The sequence below is a fragment of the Globicephala melas genome, unplaced genomic scaffold (genome assembly GCF_963455315.2).
Source record: "Globicephala melas unplaced genomic scaffold, mGloMel1.2 SCAFFOLD_392, whole genome shotgun sequence".
NCBI lineage: Eukaryota > Metazoa > Chordata > Mammalia > Artiodactyla > Delphinidae > Globicephala > Globicephala melas.
This window is the reverse complement of record NW_027207561.1, coordinates 79944-102998: the sequence shown is the minus strand read 5'-3', so window position 1 is coordinate 102998 and position 23055 is coordinate 79944. Positions and strand designations below refer to the sequence as shown.

Genomic DNA, 23055 nt, shown 5'->3' with positions numbered 1-23055 from the left:
AGCGGGCCCCGGCTCCCAGCTCAGCCCTGCTCCTCTGCCCCTCTCACCTCCTGCCCGACGTCCAGGCTACCGAGCACCCTCCACCCCCGCCCACCTTCATGCCACTCAGCCGGAACCCGGGAGGCAATGCCAACTACCAGGTGTATGACAGTCTGGTGCTGAAGCGGCAACCGCAGGAGGGCCAAGCGCGGGCCAACTCGCTGCTACCTTCCACCTCGGCCTCCAGGCCCTCTCTGCACGGGAGCCAGACTGGGAAAATGAACTTACCAGCAGCAAGTGGGGGCAGGGACAGGGGGCGGCAGGGCATGGAGAGAGGAATAAAGAGCGCCAGAGTCCAGGAAACATTGGTGGTCTGTGGCTTGGAAGCGCCACTCCTTCTGCCAGCCTGGGTCCCTGCGCTTGGCTTCCTGCAATAAGAAGCCAGTGTCCCCTTCTTGGCCTGAGGGTCCCTTTGGTTTAGTGGCCACAGTTCTGCCAGCAGGCCCCTCCTGGTCCTATACCATGCACTGAGTACATCTGCAGCTGCAGACTCCAAACCCCTGGTCTCTGGGCACCTCCTCTGTGTCTCAGCTGTCCCTGTCCACAGAGAGCCTCATACAAGAAGTTGCTTCCAAACTGGGAGGTTCCACATCTGGGCAGGTCCAGCTCCAGGCCCAGTGAAGGGCATGAAGAAGGCTGAGGCTCTGGACTCCAGCCAGGCCTTCAGCAGGCCTCTGAGGCCAAGGTCTTCCTAGTCTCAAGAGGGACCAAGAGACGCAATGTGTCATTTGAACAAGTGAGTCAGCGGGCGGTGAGCGAATGAATGACCGCTCGAGGGGATGTATGCCGGCCACCGGGCCCTGTTTGACTATCCAGGCTCAGCTTACCTGACCCTGGTTACCAGGGAATGCCACTCTGGGCCCTCCTTTTCATCCCCCTCCCTCACTGTGACCTCACCACCTGCCCCATTATGACCCAGTCTGGCTCCCAGTTAAAACTGGAGGGCAGAGGGCCCAGGCAGTCCTGGGACCAACGGCCATGGGTGAGCGAAACTACTACCGAGCCGAGCCGTTCACTGGCCCCATCCCCAGGAAATGCCAGGAGCAAGGATACTCAATTCTTCTGATTCCGGTCAGCTTCATCTTGCTCAACGTGGGGATCAACATGGTGACTATGGTCAGGGCAGGATCTGTGCAGCGCGGTTGGGGGAGCCCTGGGGTCTTGAAGGGGCTGAGGTGGGAGGGCTGCTGGGGTGTGACCGGGACAAGGGTTGGATTTCAGGGCTCACCCTGCTCCCGGCCTCCCCCCTCCCCTTCTTGCCTCAACTCTGGAGGCATCTGAAGAGATTCTTGCGGGCACTTTTCAATCGTATTTTCCACAAAGGTGAGTGGGCGCCGGCGTGGGTTCAGGGGATGTGGGCCTGTCCCCTTTCTTCTATCCCTGCCTTGATTCTCAGCCCCTCAGGAACCCAGGCCCTGACCCATCTCGCCTTTCCCCACAGACAAGCAAGCCAGCTGTGTAGGCACCCATCGCATGTGCATGCGCTGCTCCGTGGATCCCAAGAACCTGTGCTCAAGAGTTTCTTCCCACTTCTGCCATCGCCCAAGCTTCCTGCTCGGGCAGGTAAACCCACCTTGACTACTGCCTGCAGCGGGGCTCGGCGGGGGCGGAGCCGGCGGCCCCCCCGCCGCGGGCGAGTAAAGGAGAAGGCGGGCGGAGCGGGAGGCAAAAAGCCTACAGCACCCGGTATTCCCAGGCGGTCTCCCATCCAAGTACTAACCAGGCCCGACCCTGCTTAGCTTCCGAGATCAGACGAGATCGGGCGCGTTCAGGGTGGTATGGCCGTAGACGGGGGCGGGGGGCCGCGGGCGGCCTCTTGAGGCCCAGTTTCGCTGGCGCTGGCGCCTTAACGCCAGCCTGGAGGCCGGCCCGCCCCGGCAGGGCCCCCTCGCCCGCCCAGGCAGGGGCAACGGAGGTCTCGGGTATCGGGCGGCGGCGGAGGGTTTGGCGACCACCTCCCAGCCCAGGGCGGCCGTGACCCAGCAAACCCTTCGGCGCTTGGCGCCCCGCCCAAGATCCCGCACGTCGCTCACAGGGACGTGGCCCCGGAGGCTTCAGGGCCCGGGGCCCGCGGTCCCTTGGGCATCGGCCCTGCCCGCCCACGCGGCCCTAGGCGCAGCCCGGCCGCAGCCCGGGCCGGCCCTCCTGCCCGACAGCAGCTGGCCCGAAGCCACTGGGAGCCACCATTGAGTCGCCACGGCCCCTCAGCCCCGGCAAGGCCACCCTTGCCCCCACACCCCCCGCCGAGCTCAGGACCCCGCCCCTGGTGGCCGGCAGGCCCGGGGAAGCGGCCCCTGCCCTCGATCCCGCTCCCGCACCCGGCCGCGGTGACACGCCAGAGGGGCGGGGTGGGGGGGGCTTTTGTCGGAGGGAGCTGTGGAGGGACACACCGGCACACAGGTGGCGGCGCCGGGGCTGGGCGCCGGTGGGGGCGGCCAGGTGCAGGTCGAGGGGCTCGCGGGCCGAAAGGACGGCAACTGGGCCCGCGGCGGAGTCTGGGTCCGGGCCAGCCACCCCGGGAGCGTCTGGGGTGCGCCTGCCTTCCAGGGCCGCCTTCTGGCCGCCTGGCCGGCCGGGCCGGCGGGGAGCGACCCCGCCGGCGCCCGCCGTGGTGGGAGGGGCCTGAGGAGGTGGGGCCTGCAGCGGGGCCCGGCGGGGGCGGAGCCGGCGGCCCCCGCCGCGGGCGAGTAAAGGAGAAGGCGGGCGGAGCGGGAGGCAAAAAGCCTACAGCACCCGGTATTCCCAGGCGGTCTCCCATCCAAGTACTAACCAGGCCCGACCCTGCTTAGCTTCCGAGATCAGACGAGATCGGGCGCGTTCAGGGTGGTATGGCCGTAGACGGGGGCGGGGGGCCGCGGGCGGCCTCTTGAGGCCCAGTTTCGCTGGCGCTGGCGCCTTAACGCCAGCCTGGCGGCCGGCCCGCCCCGGCAGGGCCCCCTCGCCCGCCCAGGCAGGGGCAACGGAGGTCTCGGGTATCGGGCGGCGGCGGAGGGTTTGGCGACCACCTCCCAGCCCAGGGCGGCCGTGACCCAGCAAACCCTTCGGCGCTTGGCGCCCCGCCCAAGATCCCGCACGTCGCTCACAGGGACGTGGCCCCGGAGGCTTCAGGGCCCGGGGCCCGCGGTCCCTTGGGCATCGGCCCTGCCCGCCCACGCGGCCCTAGGCGCAGCCCGGCCGCAGCCCGGGCCGGCCCTCCTGCCCGACAGCAGCTGGCCCGAAGCCACCGGGAGCCACCATTGAGTCGCCACGGCCCCTCAGCCCCGGCAAGGCCACCCTTGCCCCCACACCCCCCGCCGAGCTCAGGACCCCGCCCCTGGTGGCCGGCAGGCCCGGTGAAGCGGCCCCTGCCCTCGATCCCGCTCCCGCACCCGGCCGCGGTGACACGCCAGAGGGGCGGGGTGGGGGGGGGCTTTTGTCGGAGGGAGCTGTGGAGGGACACACCGGCACACAGGTGGCGGCGCCGGGGCTGGGCGCCGGTGGGGGCGGCCAGGTGCAGGTCGAGGGGCTCGCGGGCCGAAAGGACGGCAACTGGGCCCATGGCGGAGTCTGGGTCTGGAGGGCTCTGAGCCTCCATCCGCTCTGGTGCCTCGGGTCTACCGGCCCGACGCCTGGTAGCGCGACACCCCACCGGCCCACAGACGTAGCCTCCCCAGCTGTGCTCACAGCGAGTCCAACCGCAGCCTGCATCCCTCCACGGGACACTTGGATTACTCCCGCGATCCCCACGAGGTGCGGCACCCGGCGGCCGAATGGGCTGAGATCCTGCCCTTGCGGCGCCCTGTGGCCACCTCCGCCTCCCTCACGGTACTGGCCGAGGCCTCGGACCAGCGGGCCCCGGCTCCCAGCTCAGCCCTGCTCCTCTGCCCCTCTCACCTCCTGCCCGACGTCCAGGCTACCGAGCACCCTCCACCCCCGCCCACCTTCATGCCACTCAGCCGGAACCCGGGAGGCAATGCCAACTACCAGGTGTATGACAGTCTGGTGCTGAAGCGGCAACCGCAGGAGGGCCAAGCGCGGGCCAACTCGCTGCTACCTTCCACCTCGGCCTCCAGGCCCTCTCTGCACGGGAGCCAGACTGGGAAAATGAACTTACCAGCAGCAAGTGGGGGCAGGGACAGGGGGCGGCAGGGCATGGAGAGAGGAATAAAGAGCGCCAGAGTCCAGGAAACATTGGTGGTCTGTGGCTTGGAAACGCCACTCCTTCTGCCAGCCTGGGTCCCTGCGCTTGGCTTCCTGCAATAAGAAGCCAGTGTCCCCTTCTTGGCCTGAGGGTCCCTTTGGTTTAGTGGCCACAGTTCTGCCAGCAGGCCCCTCCTGGTCCTATACCATGCACTGAGTACATCTGCAGCTGCAGACTCCAAACCCCTGGTCTCTGGGCACCTCCTCTGTGTCTCAGCTGTCCCTGTCCACAGAGAGCCTCATACAAGAAGTTGCTTCCAAACTGGGAGGTTCCACATCTGGGCAGGTCCAGCTCCAGGCCCAGTGAAGGGCATGAAGAAGGCTGAGGCTCTGGACTCCAGCCAGGCCTTCAGCAGGCCTCTGAGGCCAAGGTCTTCCTAGTCTCAAGAGGGACCAAGAGACGCAATGTGTCATTTGAACAAGTGAGTCAGCGGGCGGTGAGCGAATGAATGACCGCTCGAGGGGATGTATGCCGGCCACCGGGCCCTGTTTGACTGTCCAGGCTCAGCTTACCTGACCCTGGTTACCAGGGAATGCCACTCTGGGCCCTCCTTTTCATCCCCCTCCCTCACTGTGACCTCACCACCTGCCCCATTATGACCCAGTCTGGCTCCCAGTTAAAACTGGAGGGCAGAGGGCCCAGGCAGTCCTGGGACCAACGGCCATGGGTGAGCGAAACTACTACCGAGCCGAGCCGTTCACTGGCCCCATCCCCAGGAAATGCCAGGAGCAAGGATACTCAATTCTTCTGATCCCGGTCAGCTTCATCTTGCTCAACGTGGGGATCAACATGGTGACTATGGTCAGGGCAGGATCTGTGCAGCGCGGTTGGGGGAGCCCTGGGGTCTTGAAGGGGCTGAGGTGGGAGGGCTGCTGGGGTGTGACCGGGACAAGGGTTGGATTTCAGGGCTCACCCTGCTCCCGGCCTCCCCCCTCCCCTTCTTGCCTCAACTCTGGAGGCATCTGAAGAGATTCTTGCGGGCACTTTTCAATCGTATTTTCCACAAAGGTGAGTGGGCGCCGGCGTGGGTTCAGGGGATGTGGGCCTGTCCCCTTTCTTCTATCCCTGCCTTGATTCTCAGCCCCTCAGGAACCCAGGCCCTGACCCATCTCGCCTTTCCCCACAGACAAGCAAGCCAGCTGTGTAGGCACCCATCGCATGTGCATGCGCTGCTCCGTGGATCCCAAGAACCTGTGCTCAAGAGTTTCTTCCCACTTCTGCCATCGCCCAAGCTTCCTGCTCGGGCAGGTAAACCCACCTTGACTACTGCCTGCAGCGGGGCTCGGCGGGGGCGGAGCCGGCGGCCCCCCCGCCGCGGGCGAGTAAAGGAGAAGGCGGGCGGAGCGGGAGGCAAAAAGCCTACAGCACCCGGTATTCCCAGGCGGTCTCCCATCCAAGTACTAACCAGGCCCGACCCTGCTTAGCTTCCGAGATCAGACGAGATCGGGCGCGTTCAGGGTGGTATGGCCGTAGACGGGGGCGGGGGGCCGCGGGCGGCCTCTTGAGGCCCAGTTTCGCTGGCGCTGGCGCCTTAACGCCAGCCTGGAGGCCGGCCCGCCCCGGCAGGGCCCCCTCGCCCGCCCAGGCAGGGGCAACGGAGGTCTCGGGTATCGGGCGGCGGCGGAGGGTTTGGCGACCACCTCCCAGCCCAGGGCGGCCGTGACCCAGCAAACCCTTCGGCGCTTGGCGCCCCGCCCAAGATCCCGCACGTCGCTCACAGGGACGTGGCCCCGGAGGCTTCAGGGCCCGGGGCCCGCGGTCCCTTGGGCATCGGCCCTGCCCGCCCACGCGGCCCTAGGCGCAGCCCGGCCGCAGCCCGGGCCGGCCCTCCTGCCCGACAGCAGCTGGCCCGAAGCCACTGGGAGCCACCATTGAGTCGCCACGGCCCCTCAGCCCCGGCAAGGCCACCCTTGCCCCCACACCCCCCGCCGAGCTCAGGACCCCGCCCCTGGTGGCCGGCAGGCCCGGGGAAGCGGCCCCTGCCCTCGATCCCGCTCCCGCACCCGGCCGCGGTGACACGCCAGAGGGGCGGGGTGGGGGGGGCTTTTGTCGGAGGGAGCTGTGGAGGGACACACCGGCACACAGGTGGCGGCGCCGGGGCTGGGCGCCGGTGGGGGCGGCCAGGTGCAGGTCGAGGGGCTCGCGGGCCGAAAGGACGGCAACTGGGCCCGCGGCGGAGTCTGGGTCCGGGCCAGCCACCCCGGGAGCGTCTGGGGTGCGCCTGCCTTCCAGGGCCGCCTTCTGGCCGCCTGGCCGGCCGGGCCGGCGGGGAGCGACCCCGCCGGCGCCCGCCGTGGTGGGAGGGGCCTGAGGAGGTGGGGCCTGCAGCGGGGCCCGGCGGGGGCGGAGCCGGCGGCCCCCGCCGCGGGCGAGTAAAGGAGAAGGCGGGCGGAGCGGGAGGCAAAAAGCCTACAGCACCCGGTATTCCCAGGCGGTCTCCCATCCAAGTACTAACCAGGCCCGACCCTGCTTAGCTTCCGAGATCAGACGAGATCGGGCGCGTTCAGGGTGGTATGGCCGTAGACGGGGGCGGGGGGCCGCGGGCGGCCTCTTGAGGCCCAGTTTCGCTGGCGCTGGCGCCTTAACGCCAGCCTGGCGGCCGGCCCGCCCCGGCAGGGCCCCCTCGCCCGCCCAGGCAGGGGCAACGGAGGTCTCGGGTATCGGGCGGCGGCGGAGGGTTTGGCGACCACCTCCCAGCCCAGGGCGGCCGTGACCCAGCAAACCCTTCGGCGCTTGGCGCCCCGCCCAAGATCCCGCACGTCGCTCACAGGGACGTGGCCCCGGAGGCTTCAGGGCCCGGGGCCCGCGGTCCCTTGGGCATCGGCCCTGCCCGCCCACGCGGCCCTAGGCGCAGCCCGGCCGCAGCCCGGGCCGGCCCTCCTGCCCGACAGCAGCTGGCCCGAAGCCACCGGGAGCCACCATTGAGTCGCCACGGCCCCTCAGCCCCGGCAAGGCCACCCTTGCCCCCACACCCCCCGCCGAGCTCAGGACCCCGCCCCTGGTGGCCGGCAGGCCCGGTGAAGCGGCCCCTGCCCTCGATCCCGCTCCCGCACCCGGCCGCGGTGACACGCCAGAGGGGCGGGGTGGGGGGGGGCTTTTGTCGGAGGGAGCTGTGGAGGGACACACCGGCACACAGGTGGCGGCGCCGGGGCTGGGCGCCGGTGGGGGCGGCCAGGTGCAGGTCGAGGGGCTCGCGGGCCGAAAGGACGGCAACTGGGCCCATGGCGGAGTCTGGGTCTGGAGGGCTCTGAGCCTCCATCCGCTCTGGTGCCTCGGGTCTACCGGCCCGACGCCTGGTAGCGCGACACCCCACCGGCCCACAGACGTAGCCTCCCCAGCTGTGCTCACAGCGAGTCCAACCGCAGCCTGCATCCCTCCACGGGACACTTGGATTACTCCCGCGATCCCCACGAGGTGCGGCACCCGGCGGCCGAATGGGCTGAGATCCTGCCCTTGCGGCGCCCTGTGGCCACCTCCGCCTCCCTCACGGTACTGGCCGAGGCCTCGGACCAGCGGGCCCCGGCTCCCAGCTCAGCCCTGCTCCTCTGCCCCTCTCACCTCCTGCCCGACGTCCAGGCTACCGAGCACCCTCCACCCCCGCCCACCTTCATGCCACTCAGCCGGAACCCGGGAGGCAATGCCAACTACCAGGTGTATGACAGTCTGGTGCTGAAGCGGCAACCGCAGGAGGGCCAAGCGCGGGCCAACTCGCTGCTACCTTCCACCTCGGCCTCCAGGCCCTCTCTGCACGGGAGCCAGACTGGGAAAATGAACTTACCAGCAGCAAGTGGGGGCAGGGACAGGGGGCGGCAGGGCATGGAGAGAGGAATAAAGAGCGCCAGAGTCCAGGAAACATTGGTGGTCTGTGGCTTGGAAACGCCACTCCTTCTGCCAGCCTGGGTCCCTGCGCTTGGCTTCCTGCAATAAGAAGCCAGTGTCCCCTTCTTGGCCTGAGGGTCCCTTTGGTTTAGTGGCCACAGTTCTGCCAGCAGGCCCCTCCTGGTCCTATACCATGCACTGAGTACATCTGCAGCTGCAGACTCCAAACCCCTGGTCTCTGGGCACCTCCTCTGTGTCTCAGCTGTCCCTGTCCACAGAGAGCCTCATACAAGAAGTTGCTTCCAAACTGGGAGGTTCCACATCTGGGCAGGTCCAGCTCCAGGCCCAGTGAAGGGCATGAAGAAGGCTGAGGCTCTGGACTCCAGCCAGGCCTTCAGCAGGCCTCTGAGGCCAAGGTCTTCCTAGTCTCAAGAGGGACCAAGAGACGCAATGTGTCATTTGAACAAGTGAGTCAGCGGGCGGTGAGCGAATGAATGACCGCTCGAGGGGATGTATGCCGGCCACCGGGCCCTGTTTGACTGTCCAGGCTCAGCTTACCTGACCCTGGTTACCAGGGAATGCCACTCTGGGCCCTCCTTTTCATCCCCCTCCCTCACTGTGACCTCACCACCTGCCCCATTATGACCCAGTCTGGCTCCCAGTTAAAACTGGAGGGCAGAGGGCCCAGGCAGTCCTGGGACCAACGGCCATGGGTGAGCGAAACTACTACCGAGCCGAGCCGTTCACTGGCCCCATCCCCAGGAAATGCCAGGAGCAAGGATACTCAATTCTTCTGATCCCGGTCAGCTTCATCTTGCTCAACGTGGGGATCAACATGCTGACTATGGTCAGGGCAGGATCTGTGCAGCGCGGTTGGGGGAGCCCTGGGGTCTTGAAGGGGCTGAGGTGGGAGGGCTGCTGGGGTGTGACCGGGACAAGGGTTGGATTTCAGGGCTCACCCTGCTCCCGGCCTCCCCCCTCCCCTTCTTCCCTCAACTCTGGAGGCATCTGAAGAGATTCTTGCGGGCACTTTTCAATCGTATTTTCCACAAAGGTGAGTGGGCGCCGGCGTGGGTTCAGGGGATGTGGGCCTGTCCCCTTTCTTCTATCCCTGCCTTGATTCTCAGCCCCTCAGGAACCCAGGCCCTGACCCATCTCGCCTTTCCCCACAGACAAGCAAGCCAGCTGTGTAGGCACCCATCGCATGTGCATGCGCTGCTCCGTGGATCCCAAGAACCTGTGCTCAAGAGTTTCTTCCCACTTCTGCCATCGCCCAAGCTTCCTGCTCGGGCAGGTAAACCCACCTTGACTACTGCCTGCAGCGGGGCTCGGCGGGGGCGGAGCCGGCGGCCCCCCCGCCGCGGGCGAGTAAAGGAGAAGGCGGGCGGAGCGGGAGGCAAAAAGCCTACAGCACCCGGTATTCCCAGGCGGTCTCCCATCCAAGTACTAACCAGGCCCGACCCTGCTTAGCTTCCGAGATCAGACGAGATCGGGCGCGTTCAGGGTGGTATGGCCGTAGACGGGGGCGGGGGGCCGCGGGCGGCCTCTTGAGGCCCAGTTTCGCTGGCGCTGGCGCCTTAACGCCAGCCTGGCGGCCGGCCCGCCCCGGCAGGGCCCCCTCGCCCGCCCAGGCAGGGGCAACGGAGGTCTCGGGTATCGGGCGGCGGCGGAGGGTTTGGCGACCACCTCCCAGCCCAGGGCGGCCGTGACCCAGCAAACCCTTCGGCGCTTGGCGCCCCGCCCAAGATCCCGCACGTCGCTCACAGGGACGTGGCCCCGGAGGCTTCAGGGCCCGGGGCCCGCGGTCCCTTGGGCATCGGCCCTGCCCGCCCACGCGGCCCTAGGCGCAGCCCGGCCGCAGCCCGGGCCGGCCCTCCTGCCCGACAGCAGCTGGCCCGAAGCCACCGGGAGCCACCATTGAGTCGCCACGGCCCCTCAGCCCCGGCAAGGCCACCCTTGCCCCCACACCCCCCGCCGAGCTCAGGACCCCGCCCCTGGTGGCCGGCAGGCCCGGGGAAGCGGCCCCTGCCCTCGATCCCGCTCCCGCACCCGGCCGCGGTGACACGCCAGAGGGGCGGGGTGGGGGGGGGCTTTTGTCGGAGGGAGCTGTGGAGGGACACACCGGCACACAGGTGGCGGCGCCGGGGCTGGGCGCCGGTGGGGGCGGCCAGGTGCAGGTCGAGGGGCTCGCGGGCCGAAAGGACGGCAACTGGGCCCGCGGCGGAGTCTGGGTCCGGGCCAGCCACCCCGGGAGCGTCTGGGGTGCGCCTGCCTTCCAGGGCCGCCTTCTGGCCGCCTGGCCGGCCGGGCCGGCGGGGAGCGACCCCGCCGGCGCGCGCCGTGGTGGGAGGGGCCTGAGGAGGTGGGGCCTGCAGCGGGGCCCGGCGGGGGCGGAGCCGGCGGCCCCCGCCGCGGGCGAGTAAAGGAGAAGGCGGGCGGAGCGGGAGGCAAAAAGCCTACAGCACCCGGTATTCCCAGGCGGTCTCCCATCCAAGTACTAACCAGGCCCGACCCTGCTTAGCTTCCGAGATCAGACGAGATCGGGCGCGTTCAGGGTGGTATGACCGTAGACGGGGGCAGGGGGCCGCGGGCGGCCTCTTGAGGCCCAGTTTCGCTGGCGCTGGCGCCTTAACGCCAGCCTGGCGGCCGGCCCGCCCCGGCAGGGCCCCCTCGCCCGCCCAGGCAGGGGGAACGGAGGTCTCGGGTATCGGGCGGCGGCGGAGGGTTTGGCGACCACCTCCCAGCCCAGGGCGGCCGTGACCCAGCAAACCCTTCGGCGCTTGGCGCCCCGCCCAAGATCCCGCACGTCGCTCACAGGGACGTGGCCCCGGAGGCTTCAGGGCCCGGGGCCCGCGGTCCCTTGGGCATCGGCCCTGCCCGCCCACGCGGCCCTAGGCGCAGCCCGGCCGCAGCCCGGGCCGGCCCTCCTGCCCGACAGCAGCTGGCCCGAAGCCACTGGGAGCCACCATTGAGTCGCCACGGCCCCTCAGCCCCGGCAAGGCCACCCTTGCCCCCACACCCCCCGCCGAGCTCAGGACCCCGCCCCTGGTGGCCGGCAGGCCCGGGGAAGCGGCCCCTGCCCTCGATCCCGCTCCCGCACCCGGCCGCGGTGACACGCCAGAGGGGCGGGGTGGGGGGGGGGCTTTTGTCGGAGGGAGCTGTGGAGGGACACACCGGCACACAGGTGGCGGCGCCGGGGCTGGGCGCCGGTGGGGGCGGCCAGGTGCAGGTCGAGGGGCTCGCGGGCCGAAAGGACGGCAACTGGGCCCATGGCGGAGTCTGGGGTCTGGAGGGCTCTGAGCCTCCATCCGCTCTGGTGCCTCGGGTCTACCGGCCCGACGCCTGGTAGCGCGACACCCCACCGGCCCACAGACGTAGCCTCCCCAGCTGTGCTCACAGCGAGTCCAACCGCAGCCTGCATCCCTCCACGGGACACTTGGATTACTCCCGCGATCCCCACGAGGTGCGGCACCCGGCGGCCGAATGGGCTGAGATCCTGCCCTTGCGGCGCCCTGTGGCCACCTCCGCCTCCCTCACGGTACTGGCCGAGGCCTCGGACCAGCGGGCCCCGGCTCCCAGCTCAGCGCTGCTCCTCCGCCCCTCTCACCTCCTGCCCGACGTCCAGGCTACCGAGCACCCTCCACCCCCGCCCACCTTCATGCCACTCAGCCGGAACCCGGGAGGCAATGCCAACTACCAGGTGTATGACAGTCTGGTGCTGAAGCGGCAACCGCAGGAGGGCCAAGCGCGGGCCAACTCGCTGCTACCTTCCACCTCGGCCTCCAGGCCCTCTCTGCACGGGAGCCAGACTGGGAAAATGAACTTACCAGCAGCAAGTGGGGGCAGGGGCAGGGGGCGGCAGGGCATGGAGAGAGGAATAAAGAGCGCCAGAGTCCAGGAAACATTGGTGGTCTGTGGCTTGGAAGCGCCACTCCTTCTGCCAGCCTGGGTCCCTGCGCTTGGCTTCCTGCAATAAGAAGCCAGTGTCCCCTTCTTGGCCTGAGGGTCCCTTTGGTTTAGTGGCCACAGTTCTGCCAGCAGGCCCCTCCTGGTCCTATACCATGCACTAAGTACATCTGCAGCTGCAGACTCCAAACCCCTGGTCTCTGGGCACCTCCTCTGTGTCTCAGCTGTCCCTGTCCACAGAGAGCCTCATACAAGAAGTTGCTTCCAAACTGGGAGGTTCCACATCTGGGCAGGTCCAGCTCCAGGCCCAGTGAAGGGCATGAAGAAGGCTGAGGCTCTGGACTCCAGCCAGGCCTTCAGCAGGCCTCTGAGGCCAAGGTCTTCCTAGTCTCAAGAGGGGCCAAGAGACGCAATGTGTCATTTGAACAAGTGAGTCAGCGGGCGGTGAGCGAATGAATGACCGCTCGAGGGGATGTATGCCGGCCACCGGGCCCTGTTTGACTGTCCAGGCTCAGCTTACCTGACCCTGGTTACCAGGGAATGCCACTCTGGGCCCTCCTTTTCATCCCCCTCCCTCACTGTGACCTCACCACCTGCCCCATTATGACCCAGTCTGGCTCCCAGTTAAAACTGGAGGGCAGAGGGCCCAGGCAGTCCTGGGACCAACGGCCATGGGTGAGCGAAACTACTACCGAGCCGAGCCGTTCACTGGCCCCATCCCCAGGAAATGCCAGGAGCAAGGATACTCAATTCTTCTGATCCCGGTCAGCTTCATCTTGCTCAACGTGGGGATCAACATGGTGACTATGGTCAGGGCAGGATCTGTGCAGCGCGGTTGGGGGAGCCCTGGGGTCTTGAAGGGGCTGAGGTGGGAGGGCTGCTGGGGTGTGACCGGGACAAGGGTTGGATTTCAGGGCTCACCCTGCTCCCGGCCTCCCCCCTCCCCTTCTTCCCTCAACTCTGGAGGCATCTGAAGAGATTCTTGCGGGCACTTTTCAATCGTATTTTCCACAAAGGTGAGTGGGCGCCGGCGTGGGTTCAGGGGATGTGGGCCTGTCCCCTTTCTTCTATCCCTGCCTTGATTCTCAGCCCCTCAGGAACCCAGGCCCTGACCCATCTCGCCTTTCCCCACAGACAAGCAAGCCAGCTGTGTAGGCACCCATCGCATGTGCATGCGCTGCTCCGTGGATCCCAAGAACCTGTGCTCAAGAGTTTCTTCCCACTTCTGCCATCGCCCAAGCTTCCTGCTCGGGCAGGTAAACCCACCTTGACTACTGCCTGCAGCGGGGCTCGGCGGGGGCGGAGCCGGCGGCCCCCCCCGCCGCGGGCGAGTAAAGGAGAAGGCGGGCGGAGCGGGAGGCAAAAAGCCTACAGCACCCGGTATTCCCAGGCGGTCTCCCATCCAAGTACTAACCAGGCCCGACCCTGCTTAGCTTCCGAGATCAGACGAGATCGGGCGCGTTCAGGGTGGTATGGCCGTAGACGGGGGCGGGGGGCCGCGGGCGGCCTCTTGAGGCCCAGTTTCGCTGGCGCTGGCGCCTTAACGCCAGCCTGGCGGCCGGCCCGCCCCGGCAGGGCCCCCTCGCCCGCCCAGGCAGGGGCAACGGAGGTCTCGGGTATCGGGCGGCGGCGGAGGGTTTGGCGACCACCTCCCAGCCCAGGGCGGCCGTGACCCAGCAAACCCTTCGGCGCTTGGCGCCCCGCCCAAGATCCCGCACGTCGCTCACAGGGACGTGGCCCCGGAGGCTTCAGGGCCCGGGGCCCGCGGTCCCTTGGGCATCGGCCCTGCCCGCCCACGCGGCCCTAGGCGCAGCCCGGCCGCAGCCCGGGCCGGCCCTCCTGCCCGACAGCAGCTGGCCCGAAGCCACTGGGAGCCACCATTGAGTCGCCACGGCCCCTCAGCCCCGGCAAGGCCACCCTTGCCCCCACACCCCCCGCCGAGCTCAGGACCCCGCCCCTGGTGGCCGGCAGGCCCGGGGAAGCGGCCCCTGCCCTCGATCCCGCTCCCGCACCCGGCCGCGGTGACACGCCAGAGGGGCGGGGTGGGGGGGGGCTTTTGTCGGAGGGAGCTGTGGAGGGACACACCGGCACACAGGTGGCGGCGCCGGGGCTGGGCGCCGGTGGGGGCGGCCAGGTGCAGGTCGAGGGGCTCGCGGGCCGAAAGGACGGCAACTGGGCCCGCGGCGGAGTCTGGGTCCGGGCCAGCCACCCCGGGAGCGTCTGGGGTGCGGCTGCCTTCCAGGGCCGCCTTCTGGCCGCCTGGCCGGCCGGGCCGGCGGGGAGCGACCCCGCCGGCGCGCGCCGTGGTGGGAGGGGCCTGAGGAGGTGGGGCCTGCAGCGGGGCCCGGCGGGGGCGGAGCCGGCGGCCCCCGCCGCGGGCGAGTAAAGGAGAAGGCGGGCGGAGCGGGAGGCAAAAAGCCTACAGCACCCGGTATTCCCAGGCGGTCTCCCATCCAAGTACTAACCAGGCCCGACCCTGCTTAGCTTCCGAGATCAGACGAGATCGGGCGCGTTCAGGGTGGTATGACCGTAGACGGGGGCGGGGGGCCGCGGGCGGCCTCTTGAGGCCCAGTTTCGCTGGCGCTGGCGCCTTAACGCCAGCCTGGCGGCCGGCCCGCCCCGGCAGGGCCCCCTCGCCCGCCCAGGCAGGGGGAACGGAGGTCTCGGGTATCGGGCGGCGGCGGAGGGTTTGGCGACCACCTCCCAGCCCAGGGCGGCCGTGACCCAGCAAACCCTTCGGCGCTTGGCGCCCCGCCCAAGATCCCGCACGTCGCTCACAGGGACGTGGCCCCGGAGGCTTCAGGGCCCGGGGCCCGCGGTCCCTTGGGCATCGGCCCTGCCCGCCCACGCGGCCCTAGGCGCAGCCCGGCCGCAGCCCGGGCCGGCCCTCCTGCCCGACAGCAGCTGGCCCGAAGCCACCGGGAGCCACCATTGAGTCGCCACGGCCCCTCAGCCCCGGCAAGGCCACCCTTGCCCCCACACCCCCCGCCGAGCTCAGGACCCCGCCCCTGGTGGCCGGCAGGCCCGGGGAAGCGGCCCCTGCCCTCGATCCCGCTCCCGCACCCGGCCGCGGTGACACGCCAGAGGGGCGGGGTGGGGGGGGGCTTTTGTCGGAGGGAGCTGTGGAGGGACACACCGGCACACAGGTGGCGGCGCCGGGGCTGGGCGCCGGTGGGGGCGGCCAGGTGCAGGTCGAGGGGCTCGCGGGCCGAAAGGACGGCAACTGGGCCCATGGCGGAGTCTGGGGTCTGGAGGGCTCTGAGCCTCCATCCGCTCTGGTGCCTCGGGTCTACCGGCCCGACGCCTGGTAGCGCGACACCCCACCGGCCCACAGACGTAGCCTCCCCAGCTGTGCTCACAGCGAGTCCAACCGCAGCCTGCATCCCTCCACGGGACACTTGGATTACTCCCGCGATCCCCACGAGGTGCGGCACCCGGCGGCCGAATGGGCTGAGATCCTGCCCTTGCGGCGCCCTGTGGCCACCTCCGCCTCCCTCACGGTACTGGCCGAGGCCTCGGACCAGCGGGCCCCGGCTCCCAGCTCAGCGCTGCTCCTCCGCCCCTCTCACCTCCTGCCCGACGTCCAGGCTACCGAGCACCCTCCACCCCCGCCCACCTTCATGCCACTCAGCCGGAACCCGGGAGGCAATGCCAACTACCAGGTGTATGACAGTCTGGTGCTGAAGCGGCAACCGCAGGAGGGCCAAGCGCGGGCCAACTCGCTGCTACCTTCCACCTCGGCCTCCAGGCCCTCTCTGCACGGGAGCCAGACTGGGAAAATGAACTTACCAGCAGCAAGTGGGGGCAGGGGCAGGGGGCGGCAGGGCATGGAGAGAGGAATAAAGAGCGCCAGAGTCCAGGAAACATTGGTGGTCTGTGGCTTGGAAGCGCCACTCCTTCTGCCAGCCTGGGTCCCTGCGCTTGGCTTCCTGCAATAAGAAGCCAGTGTCCCCTTCTTGGCCTGAGGGTCCCTTTGGTTTAGTGGCCACAGTTCTGCCAGCAGGCCCCTCCTGGTCCTATACCATGCACTAAGTACATCTGCAGCTGCAGACTCCAAACCCCTGGTCTCTGGGCACCTCCTCTGTGTCTCAGCTGTCCCTGTCCACAGAGAGCCTCATACAAGAAGTTGCTTCCAAACTGGGAGGTTCCACATCTGGGCAGGTCCAGCTCCAGGCCCAGTGAAGGGCATGAAGAAGGCTGAGGCTCTGGACTCCAGCCAGGCCTTCAGCAGGCCTCTGAGGCCAAGGTCTTCCTAGTCTCAAGAGGGGCCAAGAGACGCAATGTGTCATTTGAACAAGTGAGTCAGCGGGCGGTGAGCGAATGAATGACCGCTCGAGGGGATGTATGCCGGCCACCGGGCCCTGTTTGACTGTCCAGGCTCAGCTTACCTGACCCTGGTTACCAGGGAATGCCACTCTGGGCCCTCCTTTTCATCCCCCTCCCTCACTGTGACCTCACCACCTGCCCCATTATGACCCAGTCTGGCTCCCAGTTAAAACTGGAGGGCAGAGGGCCCAGGCAGTCCTGGGACCAACGGCCATGGGTGAGCGAAACTACTACCGAGCCGAGCCGTTCACTGGCCCCATCCCCAGGAAATGCCAGGAGCAAGGATACTCAATTCTTCTGATCCCGGTCAGCTTCATCTTGCTCAACGTGGGGATCAACATGCTGACTATGGTCAGGGCAGGATCTGTGCAGCGCGGTTGGGGGAGCCCTGGGGTCTTGAAGGGGCTGAGGTGGGAGGGCTGCTGGGGTGTGACCGGGACAAGGGTTGGATTTCAGGGCTCACCCTGCTCCCGGCCTCCCCCCTCCCCTTCTTCCCTCAACTCTGGAGGCATCTGAAGAGATTCTTGCGGGCACTTTTCAATCGTATTTTCCACAAAGGTGAGTGGGCGCCGGCGTGGGTTCAGGGGATGTGGGCCTGTCCCCTTTCTTCTATCCCTGCCTTGATTCTCAGCCCCTCAGGAACCCAGGCCCTGACCCATCTCGCCTTTCCCCACAGACAAGCAAGCCAGCTGTGTAGGCACCCATCGCATGTGCATGCGCTGCTCCGTGGATCCCAAGAACCTGTGCTCAAGAGTTTCTTCCCACTTCTGCCATCGCCCAAGCTTCCTGCTCGGGCAGGTAAACCCACCTTGACTACTGCCTGCAGCGGGGCTCGGCGGGGGCGGAGCCGGCGGCCCCCCCGCCGCGGGCGAGTAAAGGAGAAGGCGGGCGGAGCGGGAGGCAAAAAGCCTACAGCACCCGGTATTCCCAGGCGGTCTCCCATCCAAGTACTAACCAGGCCCGACCCTGCTTAGCTTCCGAGATCAGACGAGATCGGGCGCGTTCAGGGTGGTATGGCCGTAGACGGGGGCGGGGGGCCGCGGGCGGCCTCTTGAGGCCCAGTTTCGCTGGCGCTGGCGCCTTAACGCCAGCCTGGCGGCCGGCCCGCCCCGGCAGGGCCCCCTCGCCCGCCCAGGCAGGGGCAACGGAGGTCTCGGGTATCGGGCGGCGGCGGAGGGTTTGGCGACCACCTCCCAGCCCAGGGCGGCCGTGACCCAGCAAACCCTTCGGCGCTTGGCGCCCCGCCCAAGATCCCGCACGTCGCTCACAGGGACGTGGCCCCGGAGGCTTCAGGGCCCGGGGCCCGCGGTCCCTTGGGCATCGGCCCTGCCCGCCCACGCGGCCCTAGGCGCAGCCCGGCCGCAGCCCGGGCCGGCCCTCCTGCCCGACAGCAGCTGGCCCGAAGCCACCGGGAGCCACCATTGAGTCGCCACGGCCCCTCAGCCCCGGCAAGGCCACCCTTGCCCCCACACCCCCCGCCGAGCTCAGGACCCCGCCCCTGGTGGCCGGCAGGCCCGGGGAAGCGGCCCCTGCCCTCGATCCCGCTCCCGCACCCGGCCGCGGTGACACGCCAGAGGGGCGGGGCGGGGTGGGGGCTTTTGTCGGAGGGAGCTGTGGAGGGACACACCGGCACACAGGTGGCGGCGCCGGGGCTGGGCGCCGGTGGGGGCGGCCAGGTGCAGGTCGAGGGGCTCGCGGGCCGAAAGGACGGCAACTGGGCCCGCGGCGGAGTCTGGGTCCGGGCCAGCCACCCCGGGAGCGTCTGGGGTGCGCCTGCCTTCCAGGGCCGCCTTCTGGCCGCCTGGCCGGCCGGGCCGGCGGGGAGCGACCCCGCCGGCGCGCGCCGTGGTGGGAGGGGCCTGAGGAGGTGGGGCCTGCAGCGGGGCCCGGCGGGGGCGGAGCCGGCGGCCCCCGCCGCGGGCGAGTAAAGGAGAAGGCGGGCGGAGCGGGAGGCAAAAAGCCTACAGCACCCGGTATTCCCAGGCGGTCTCCCATCCAAGTACTAACCAGGCCCGACCCTGCTTAGCTTCCGAGATCAGACGAGATCGGGCGCGTTCAGGGTGGTATGGCCGTAGACGGGGGCGGGGGGCCGCGGGCGGCCTCTTGAGGCCCAGTTTCGCTGGCGCTGGCGCCTTAACGCCAGCCTGGCGGCCGGCCCGCCCCGGCAGGGCCCCCTCGCCCGCCCAGGCAGGGGCAACGGAGGTCTCGGGTATCGGGCGGCGGCGGAGGGTTTGGCGACCACCTCCCAGCCCAGGGCGGCCGTGACCCAGCAAACCCTTCGGCGCTTGGCGCCCCGCCCAAGATCCCGCACGTCGCTCACAGGGACGTGGCCCCGGAGGCTTCAGGGCCCGGGGCCCGCGGTCCCTTGGGCATCGGCCCTGCCCGCCCACGCGGCCCTAGGCGCAGCCCGGCCGCAGCCCGGGCCGGCCCTCCTGCCCGACAGCAGCTGGCCCGAAGCCACTGGGAGCCACCATTGAGTCGCCACGGCCCCTCAGCCCCGGCAAGGCCACCCTTGCCCCCACACCCCCCGCCGAGCTCAGGACCCCGCCCCTGGTGGCCGGCAGGCCCGGGGAAGCGGCCCCTGCCCTCGATCCCGCTCCCGCACCCGGCCGCGGTGACACGCCAGAGGGGCGGGGTGGGGGGGGGCTTTTGTCGGAGGGAGCTGTGGAGGGACACACCGGCACACAGGTGGCGGCGCCGGGGCTGGGCGCCGGTGGGGGCGGCCAGGTGCAGGTCGAGGGGCTCGCGGGCCGAAAGGACGGCAACTGGGCCCATGGCGGAGTCTGGGTCTGGAGGGCTCTGAGCCTCCATCCGCTCTGGTGCCTCGGGTCTACCGGCCCGACGCCTGGTAGCGCGACACCCCACCGGCCCACAGACGTAGCCTCCCCAGCTGTGCTCACAGCGAGTCCAACCGCAGCCTGCATCCCTCCACGGGACACTTGGATTACTCCCGCGATCCCCACGAGGTGCGGCACCCGGCGGCCGAATGGGCTGAGATCCTGCCCTTGCGGCGCCCTGTGGCCACCTCCGCCTCCCTCACGGTACTGGCCGAGGCCTCGGACCAGCGGGCCCCGGCTCCCAGCTCAGCGCTGCTCCTCCGCCCCTCTCACCTCCTGCCCGACGTCCAGGCTACCGAGCACCCTCCACCCCCGCCCACCTTCATGCCACTCAGCCGGAACCCGGGAGGCAATGCCAACTACCAGGTGTATGACAGTCTGGTGCTGAAGCGGCAACCGCAGGAGGGCCAAGCGCGGGCCAACTCGCTGCTACCTTCCACCTCGGCCTCCAGGCCCTCTCTGCACGGGAGCCAGACTGGGAAAATGAACTTACCAGCAGCAAGTGGGGGCAGGGGCAGGGGGCGGCAGGGCATGGAGAGAGGAATAAAGAGCGCCAGAGTCCAGGAAACATTGGTGGTCTGTGGCTTGGAAGCGCCACTCCTTCTGCCAGCCTGGGTCCCTGCGCTTGGCTTCCTGCAATAAGAAGCCAGTGTCCCCTTCTTGGCCTGAGGGTCCCTTTGGTTTAGTGGCCACAGTTCTGCCAGCAGGCCCCTCCTGGTCCTATACCATGCACTAAGTACATCTGCAGCTGCAGACTCCAAACCCCTGGTCTCTGGGCACCTCCTCTGTGTCTCAGCTGTCCCTGTCCACAGAGAGCCTCATACAAGAAGTTGCTTCCAAACTGGGAGGTTCCACATCTGGGCAGGTCCAGCTCCAGGCCCAGTGAAGGGCATGAAGAAGGCTGAGGCTCTGGACTCCAGCCAGGCCTTCAGCAGGCCTCTGAGGCCAAGGTCTTCCTAGTCTCAAGAGGGGCCAAGAGACGCAATGTGTCATTTGAACAAGTGAGTCAGCGGGCGGTGAGCGAATGAATGACCGCTCGAGGGGATGTATGCCGGCCACCGGGCCCTGTTTGACTGTCCAGGCTCAGCTTACCTGACCCTGGTTACCAGGGAATGCCACTCTGGGCCCTCCTTTTCATCCCCCTCCCTCACTGTGACCTCACCACCTGCCCCATTATGACCCAGTCTGGCTCCCAGTTAAAACTGGAGGGCAGAGGGCCCAGGCAGTCCTGGGACCAACGGCCATGGGTGAGCGAAACTACTACCGAGCCGAGCCGTTCACTGGCCCCATCCCCAGGAAATGCCAGGAGCAAGGATACTCAATTCTTCTGATCCCGGTCAGCTTCATCTTGCTCAACGTGGGGATCAACATGGTGACTATGGTCAGGGCAGGATCTGTGCAGCGCGGTTGGGGGAGCCCTGGGGTCTTGAAGGGGCTGAGGTGGGAGGGCTGCTGGGGTGTGACCGGGACAAGGGTTGGATTTCAGGGCTCACCCTGCTCCCGGCCTCCCCCCTCCCCTTCTTCCCTCAACTCTGGAGGCATCTGAAGAGATTCTTGCGGGCACTTTTCAATCGTATTTTCCACAAAGGTGAGTGGGCGCCGGCGTGGGTTCAGGGGATGTGGGCCTGTCCCCTTTCTTCTATCCCTGCCTTGATTCTCAGCCCCTCAGGAACCCAGGCCCTGACCCATCTCGCCTTTCCCCACAGACAAGCAAGCCAGCTGTGTAGGCACCCACCGCATGTGCATGCGCTGCTCCGTGGATCCCAAGAACCTGTGCTCAAGAGTTTCTTCCCACTTCTGCCATCGCCCAAGCTTCCTGCTCGGGCAGGTAAACCCACCTTGACTACTGCCTGCAGCGGGGCTCGGCGGGGGCGGAGCCGGCGGCCCCCCCGCCGCGGGCGAGTAAAGGAGAAGGCGGGCGGAGCGGGAGGCAAAAAGCCTACAGCACCCGGTATTCCCAGGCGGTCTCCCATCCAAGTACTAACCAGGCCCGACCCTGCTTAGCTTCCGAGATCAGACGAGATCGGGCGCGTTCAGGGTGGTATGGCCGTAGACGGGGGCGGGGGGCCGCGGGCGGCCTCTTGAGGCCCAGTTTCGCTGGCGCTGGCGCCTTAACGCCAGCCTGGCGGCCGGCCCGCCCCGGCAGGGCCCCCTCGCCCGCCCAGGCAGGGGCAACGGAGGTCTCGGGTATCGGGCGGCGGCGGAGGGTTTGGCGACCACCTCCCAGCCCAGGGCGGCCGTGACCCAGCAAACCCTTCGGCGCTTGGCGCCCCGCCCAAGATCCCGCACGTCGCTCACAGGGACGTGGCCCCGGAGGCTTCAGGGCCCGGGGCCCGCGGTCCCTTGGGCATCGGCCCTGCCCGCCCACGCGGCCCTAGGCGCAGCCCGGCCGCAGCCCGGGCCGGCCCTCCTGCCCGACAGCAGCTGGCCCGAAGCCACTGGGAGCCACCATTGAGTCGCCACGGCCCCTCAGCCCCGGCAAGGCCACCCTTGCCCCCACACCCCCCGCCGAGCTCAGGACCCCGCCCCTGGTGGCCGGCAGGCCCGGGGAAGCGGCCCCTGCCCTCGATCCCGCTCCCGCACCTGGCCGCGGTGACACGCCAGAGGGGCGGGGTGGGGGGGGCTTTTGTCGGAGGGAGCTGTGGAGGGACACACCGGCACACAGGTGGCGGCGCCGGGGCTGGGCGCCGGTGGGGGCGGCCAGGTGCAGGTCGAGGGGCTCGCGGGCCGAAAGGACGGCAACTGGGCCCGCGGCGGAGTCTGGGTCCGGGCCAGCCACCCCGGGAGCGTCTGGGGTGCGCCTGCCTTCCAGGGCCGCCTTCTGGCCGCCTGGCCGGCCGGGCCGGCGGGGAGCGACCCCGCCGGCGCGCGCCGTGGTGGGAGGGGCCTGAGGAGGTGGGGCCTGCAGCGGGGCCCGGCGGGGGCGGAGCCGGCGGCCCCCGCCGCGGGCGAGTAAAGGAGAAGGCGGGCGGAGCGGGAGGCAAAAAGCCTACAGCACCCGGTATTCCCAGGCGGTCTCCCATCCAAGTACTAACCAGGCCCGACCCTGCTTAGCTTCCGAGATCAGACGAGATCGGGCGCGTTCAGGGTGGTATGACCGTAGACGGGGGCGGGGGGCCGCGGGCGGCCTCTTGAGGCCCAGTTTCGCTGGCGCTGGCGCCTTAACGCCAGCCTGGCGGCCGGCCCGCCCCGGCAGGGCCCCCTCGCCCGCCCAGGCAGGGGCAACGGAGGTCTCGGGTATCGGGCGGCGGCGGAGGGTTTGGCGACCACCTCCCAGCCCAGGGCGGCCGTGACCCAGCAAACCCTTCGGCGCTTGGCGCCCCGCCCAAGATCCCGCACGTCGCTCACAGGGACGTGGCCCCGGAGGCTTCAGGGCCCGGGGCCCGCGGTCCCTTGGGCATCGGCCCTGCCCGCCCACGCGGCCCTAGGCGCAGCCCGGCCGCAGCCCGGGCCGGCCCTCCTGCCCGACAGCAGCTGGCCCGACGCCACTGGGAGCCACCATTGAGTCGCCACGGCCCCTCAGCCCCGGCAAGGCCACCCTTGCCCCCACACCCCCCGCCGAGCTCAGGACCCCGCCCCTGGTGGCCGGCAGGCCCGGGGAAGCGGCCCCTGCCCTCGATCCCGCTCCCGCACCCGGCCGCGGTGACACGCCAGAGGGGCGGGGTGGGGGGGGGGCTTTTGTCGGAGGGAGCTGTGGAGGGACACACCGGCACACAGGTGGCGGCGCCGGGGCTGGGCGCCGGTGGGGGCGGCCAGGTGCAGGTCGAGGGGCTCGCGGGCCGAAAGGACGGCAACTGGGCCCATGGCGGAGTCTGGGGTCTGGAGGGCTCTGAGCCTCCATCCGCTCTGGTGCCTCGGGTCTACCGGCCCGACGCCTGGTAGCGCGACACCCCACCGGCCCACAGACGTAGCCTCCCCAGCTGTGCTCACAGCGAGTCCAACCGCAGC

At 69.1% G+C, this 23055-nt stretch overlaps 12 non-coding genes across 12 annotated transcripts; all 12 read right to left on the bottom strand.

Moving 5' to 3' along the window:
- Positions 1–1710: 1710 nt before the first annotated feature.
- LOC132595223 (5S ribosomal RNA) lies at positions 1711–1829 on the bottom strand. Its single transcript, XR_009561378.1, has one exon. It is a non-coding gene; the product is annotated as a 5S ribosomal RNA (ribosomal RNA).
- Positions 1830–2760: 931 nt separating this feature from the next.
- On the bottom strand, positions 2761–2879 carry LOC132595222 (5S ribosomal RNA). The gene has a single exon (XR_009561377.1). It is a non-coding gene; the product is annotated as a 5S ribosomal RNA (ribosomal RNA).
- Positions 2880–5575: 2696 nt separating this feature from the next.
- On the bottom strand, positions 5576–5694 carry LOC132595221 (5S ribosomal RNA). Its single transcript, XR_009561376.1, has one exon. It is a non-coding gene; the product is annotated as a 5S ribosomal RNA (ribosomal RNA).
- A 931-nt stretch (positions 5695–6625) lies between these two features.
- On the bottom strand, positions 6626–6744 carry LOC132595220 (5S ribosomal RNA). Its single transcript, XR_009561375.1, has one exon. It is a non-coding gene; the product is annotated as a 5S ribosomal RNA (ribosomal RNA).
- A 2696-nt stretch (positions 6745–9440) lies between these two features.
- Positions 9441–9559, bottom strand: LOC132595219 (5S ribosomal RNA). Its single transcript, XR_009561374.1, has one exon. It is a non-coding gene; the product is annotated as a 5S ribosomal RNA (ribosomal RNA).
- Positions 9560–10491: 932 nt separating this feature from the next.
- Positions 10492–10610, bottom strand: LOC132595168 (5S ribosomal RNA). Its single transcript, XR_009561325.1, has one exon. It is a non-coding gene; the product is annotated as a 5S ribosomal RNA (ribosomal RNA).
- A 2699-nt stretch (positions 10611–13309) lies between these two features.
- LOC132595217 (5S ribosomal RNA) lies at positions 13310–13428 on the bottom strand. The gene has a single exon (XR_009561372.1). It is a non-coding gene; the product is annotated as a 5S ribosomal RNA (ribosomal RNA).
- A 932-nt stretch (positions 13429–14360) lies between these two features.
- On the bottom strand, positions 14361–14479 carry LOC132595167 (5S ribosomal RNA). Its single transcript, XR_009561324.1, has one exon. It is a non-coding gene; the product is annotated as a 5S ribosomal RNA (ribosomal RNA).
- A 2697-nt stretch (positions 14480–17176) lies between these two features.
- On the bottom strand, positions 17177–17295 carry LOC132595216 (5S ribosomal RNA). Its single transcript, XR_009561371.1, has one exon. It is a non-coding gene; the product is annotated as a 5S ribosomal RNA (ribosomal RNA).
- A 933-nt stretch (positions 17296–18228) lies between these two features.
- LOC132595215 (5S ribosomal RNA) lies at positions 18229–18347 on the bottom strand. The gene has a single exon (XR_009561370.1). It is a non-coding gene; the product is annotated as a 5S ribosomal RNA (ribosomal RNA).
- A 2696-nt stretch (positions 18348–21043) lies between these two features.
- On the bottom strand, positions 21044–21162 carry LOC132595214 (5S ribosomal RNA). Its single transcript, XR_009561369.1, has one exon. It is a non-coding gene; the product is annotated as a 5S ribosomal RNA (ribosomal RNA).
- A 931-nt stretch (positions 21163–22093) lies between these two features.
- On the bottom strand, positions 22094–22212 carry LOC132595166 (5S ribosomal RNA). The gene has a single exon (XR_009561323.1). It is a non-coding gene; the product is annotated as a 5S ribosomal RNA (ribosomal RNA).
- Positions 22213–23055: the final 843 nt, after the last annotated feature.